Source organism: Tachyglossus aculeatus, chromosome 5, assembly GCF_015852505.1.
Source record: "Tachyglossus aculeatus isolate mTacAcu1 chromosome 5, mTacAcu1.pri, whole genome shotgun sequence".
Lineage (NCBI taxonomy): Eukaryota > Metazoa > Chordata > Mammalia > Monotremata > Tachyglossidae > Tachyglossus > Tachyglossus aculeatus.
This window is the reverse complement of record NC_052070.1, coordinates 104,476,035-104,481,545: the sequence shown is the minus strand read 5'-3', so window position 1 is coordinate 104,481,545 and position 5,511 is coordinate 104,476,035. Positions and strand designations below refer to the sequence as shown.

Below are 5,511 nucleotides of genomic sequence, written 5' to 3'. Positions count from 1 at the left end.
TCAGAACTTCTATCAGCACAGGTGCACAGAGCTTTAGCCTGGTTCAGAAAAAGGACTGAAGTTCAGGATTATCTAGTGATCTCTCAAAATATATTTTTGTAGTAAGTTGCATTGATTGGGTTTACCAGAGTCTGAATTTCAGTTTTTGATATTGCTAATGAGTTTTACAATGGACCAATAGTTAATTCTCATCAACAATGTATCATTCTACAAACACTAAAGTAATTATTCAGATAATTGGCCAGGAAGATCCATGCCTAAATGCCCTACTTTTCCTCTAAAATGAAGTTTGGGTTACTGATTTAATCATTTTGAAAAATCCAAGGTGAAGTAGAGAACAGTCACTTGGTGAATTCAGACAATTCAAAACAAAGCAATCCACTTGTATATCAATATACCTGAGCAATTCAGACAAATGTTAAGTTTGGAGGGTTTCCATCTGAATTATCTGGATAACTGTGTAGACCTCTCTGTATATTTCAAGAGGATGTATCTCTGACCTGAAAACGCCAATTTATTTTTGTATGGTGCTACCTGGAAAATTCAAAATCAAATTTACTAAGCTCCCCACACTTCTCAAAAGAGTTTGTGTTTTTTCACAAACCATTCAATAATCAATAAGAATATTAATTAAACATCTAGAATTGCATGAATTATAATATTAAGCTCGAGGAAGAAGACTTAGATAATTTCAGACTTTGACCCTGCCCCTCAGAAGACTTAGAATCTAAACAAGGGAGGAAATGTATTTCAGTGTCTGTCTCCCCTGTAGACAGTGAACTCCCTGTGGGCAAATATTGTGTCTACCAAAGGTGTTGCATTGTACTTACCCAAGTGCTTAGAACAATGCTCTGCATACAGGAAGCATTCAATAAATATCATTGATTGATGTTTTTAAAGACACAGATGGAAAAAAAGGTAAAACCAGGACCAACAGTAAAAGATTACTTTTCATGCCCCATCATCTCACCACTCCTCTCCGAGCCACCCTGTCTAAATGCAACAGTGTTTCCAATATCTTCTATGTTGAAAAGACAGAACTTGTTCCTAGGGGAGAGGAGGGAGAGGAGAACAACCAGCATGGTCCAGATGGGCATGAGCATGGGCATGGGCATGGGCTTGGGCTTGAGGGTCTGAAGGACCTGGGTTCTAAGCTGGCTCCACCAGTTGTCTGCTGTGTGACTTTGGACATGTTGATTCACTTCTCTGTGTCTTAGGTATTTCAGTTGTAAAATGGGGATTAAGACCATGAGCCCCTTGTGGAACATGGACTGTGTCCAACCTGATTAGCTGGTATCTACCCCAGCTCATAGTACAGTGCCTGTCACACAGCAAGCACTTAACAAATACTATTTAAAAAAAAAAGAAATTTGGTGTCTCGCTGAAGAGAGGCAGGGCCCTGGACTGCCCCTATGAACCCAGTAATTTTGGTAGTGGGGGAGTGCCAAACCCCTTGCGGAAAAGCAATTTGAAAGGCAAAATGTCACTGTGATGCAACTCGATTTCTCAAATAAATCTGAACCTGGCTTATGTTGCCCTATTGCCCAATGTAAATATAGTAGTTCTCATAGATTCCAATGATAATAATCACATAGTACCAGAGCATCAAGGAACCCACCTATTAACATCTCAGTCTCAGCAAAGAATAAACTGCAAAGAAGCAGGCATCCATTGAATGACATGATTCTCTTCTCAGGGAACAAATCTGCAAGAGAAGCAGTGTGCCTAGTGGAAAGAGCCCATGCCTGGGAGTCAGAGGACCTGAGTTCCAATCCACCATCAATCCCTGCAATGTGAACTTGAGGAAGTCACTTAACGTTTCTGGGCCTCTGTTGTCTCCTTCATAAAATGGGGATTAAGACCGTGAACCCTATGTGGAACAGGGACTAACAGGGACTGTGTCCAACCTGACTATCTTGTATCTATCCCAGCGCTTCGTACAGTGTCTAGCAGGTCGTAACCACATAACAAATACTATATTTTTAAAAAAATCTGTCCTAAGGAGAAACATAAGTTTATGAAGGAGAAACAGGCAAGAAAGAAGGACGTGGTGATGGTGATACAAATGATCAGTTTCACCGGACAAATCCAGGCTTAGATGTGACAAATAATGATTTTGAACCAGAAAAGTGACTTTTGTAGCTTCAGAAATCAGGAAAGTTCCCGAAGATTAGACTCAGTTTCATGGCTGACAACTTCTTTAGGAGAGCAAGAGTGGACAGAGGAGGAGGACTTTAGCAGATAAGCAAGCATATTGGGTTTTGAGAATAGCAAGGACGTTTAGAAGAACTAACATGTGAAAAAGATGATGGACATTTTAAGCCCGATTTAAAAATTCTGGGTTCTTTTCAACACTGCTTAAGAGGAGTCGGGAATTGTCGGAGCCCTGGGTTGAGGGAACCTAAATGTCCAGCCCAAAAAGTTGTGCAAGGGCAAACAACAGCTGGATACCCCCACAGCTGAAAATCCACTGGACCCCTTCCCTTCCCACAGTATCTATGTTCAAGGTCATGAACGGAAATACACATTTTTATTTTAAAACTAATTGACAAAATTCCATGAGCAAACCAGAAAAATGTCATTTGTCGCATTCTAGAATAATGACCCCATCCAATCTCGTTGCAACTTCCCAATTCAGACTTCCACCAGGAATCAACACCTCCATCGCAAAATCACAATAGTCTACAGGCAGAAGAGCCACTGAAAATGATTTCTCATCCATCTCAACCCATATCCAACCTTACAGATGCACAAAGTGAAAGGTAGTTTTACCTGGAAAACATCGGTCCCATTTCAGGTGAGACCAGATAAACCTAAATCTCTCAGGAACTGTCCTTTTGAAGATGTCCCAGGAAGGCATTCCTGGGTCAAAACATTTGAAGAAAGGATTAGACCATTCATTCATTCAATCATATTTATTGAGCGCTTACTGTGTGCACAGCACTGCACTAAGCTCTTGGGAAGTACAAATTGGCAACAGATAGAGGCAGTTCCTACCCAACAACGGGCTCACAGTCTAGAAAGGGGAGACAGACAACAAAACAAAACAAGTAGACGGGTGTCAATATCATCAGAATAAATAAAATGGTGTCTATATACACATCACTGATAAAATAGAGTAATAAATAGGTACAAATAAAATAGGGTAATAAATATGTACAAGCATATACAAATACTGTGGGGAGGGAGCGGGGGGAGGGAAGGGGGGCGTTGGGCAGAGGAGGAGGAGGAGATGAAAAAAGAGCATAGAACCCACATGACGGGTAACACATCTTGCCCTGACATATTTGTTCCAAATCCATTCAAACGTTGGCAAAAGTTAAGCCAAACTAGTTTCACTTGGAACCATCAGTCTCATTTGGATTCACCATTCCATGGAAAAGTTTCAAAGCCACGGCCTTTTTACCAGTTCAGGAAACCATTATTTGTGTTTAGTTTTGAATCTGTTAACTGACTATTTCTTTTTAACGGTAAAGTTAAAAACTTAAACGCAGAGCACCAAAAGGCGAACCCCTTCCTCACTCTGTTCCCTACCTGAATCTCCCTCCCCTTTAAAATACTCCAAGATACACATCTTCCCATCTTCAAAATCTTGCTAATAACTCCCCAGGAAGTACTTTTCGGCTTCATAATTTTCCCATGGCATTTTTCACCTCTGCGGTCCTCAAAGTGTAGATCAAAGGGTTAAACAAGGGAGTAACGATCGTATAAAAGACTGACACCAATTTATCCATAGAGAAGGTGGTTTGGGGCCGGGCGTATATGAATGTACAGGGACCAAAGAATAAGGTGACCACAAGAATGTGGGAGCTGCAGGTGGACGGGGCTTTACATCTTCCTTCAGCCCCTTTGGACCTCATATAGTACAAGATGACCACATAGGGTGCCATAAGCACAACAAAACTCGAGGTACAGATGCCCCCACTGTTGGAAACGAACAGCAGGTTCGCCAAGTGAGTGTCGGAGCAGGCAAGTTTCATCAAAGGTTGCACATCACATAAATAATGATCGATCACACTGGGACCACAGAATGGTAGGCTCAGGGTGAGGAAAAGCTGGGCGGAAGAATGCAAGAAAGACACTACCCAGGCTAAGCCCACCAGAAAGCCACACATGATGTGGTGTAGAGGAGGGGCTTACAGATGGCCACGTACTGGTCATAGGCCATTAGAATGGAGACCAGGATTTCCATGCAGCCGAAGAAATGGAGTGCAAAGAGTTGGGTCATGCAACCCCCAGAAGTTATGGTCTCCTTATCTGAGAGAGCGTCTACAATCAATTTGGGGGCCATGGTAGAGGAGAAAAAGGCATCTGAAAATGACAAATAGGCCAGGAAATAGTACATAGGTGATTCAAGAGTTGGGCTAGTCTTGATGGTCAACACAGTGAGGAAGTTTCCAAACAGTGTAGCCAAGTAAAATATCAAGAAGACAGCAAAGATGACGTTCTGCTTCTCTGGATTCTGGGTCAGTCCCAACAGTACAAATTCTGTAACACTGTTTTGGATAGCCATGAGTTCACTGTCCACGGAACACCTCTGGGTGAAAACTGGTGTTCCTATAAAAATGAGAAAGAAATTCGCATGAGTGCTACCTTGGGGCTGAGGCAGGATCTTATTCCAAGGAACAGGGACTGGTTCTCCCCTATCCTGGGGAGATGGTGAACTAGTAGAGAATAGCATGGTCATGACTTTGTAAAGTGAAAGTTTCTCCTTGAGAATATTTATATTTTCATTCCAATCTGACGTTCTCATTGAAGAGTGTTTGGAGATCCCCTAAACTTAGCAGCGTGGCTGAGAAGCAGCGTGGCTCAGTGGAAAGAGCACGGGCTTGGGAGTTGGAAGTCAAGGGTTCAAATCCCGGCTCTGCTGCTTGTCAGCTGTGTGACTTTGGGCAAGTCACTTAATTTCTCTGTGCCTCAGTTCCCTCATCCGTAAAATGGGGATTAAGATTGTGAACCCCACGTGGACAACCTGATCACCTTGTAATCTCCCCAGCGCTTAGAACAGTGCTTTGCATATAGTAAGCACTTAACAGATACCATCGTTATTATATTATTATTAGCATGAGACAGAAATCTAGTTGTAGAAATGACTAGATCTGCAGGCCAGGGGGACAATCTGTTGTACACCTGTGGATCTGTTTCTTGGAAAATTGGTTCATGTTCTTCTCTCAGTTCACATTGTTGTTGTGATATTATTTATTTCACCCCCATTTTAATTTATGACTATTGAGCATTGTTAGAGCATGGGCCTGGGCATCAGAAGGACCTGGAGGTCTAATCCCAGTTCCGCCACTTGTCTGCTGTGTAACTTTGGTCAAGTCATTTAACTTCTCTGTGCCTCAGTTACCTCGTCCATAAACTGGGTATTAAACTGTGAGCCCCATGTGGAACATGGACTGTGTCCAATATAATTAGCTTGTATCTACCCCAGCACTTAGTACAGTGCCTGACATTAAGTAAGCACTTAAATATCATTTTAAAAAGCAGTAGGAAGGTTCTAAGCCTGGC

The 5,511-nt window shown here is 42.1% G+C and overlaps 1 pseudogene; it reads right to left on the bottom strand.

Moving 5' to 3' along the window:
- Window positions 1-3,626: 3,626 nt before the first annotated feature.
- Window positions 3,627-4,513, bottom strand: LOC119928720 (annotated as a pseudogene).
- Window positions 4,514-5,511: the final 998 nt, after the last annotated feature.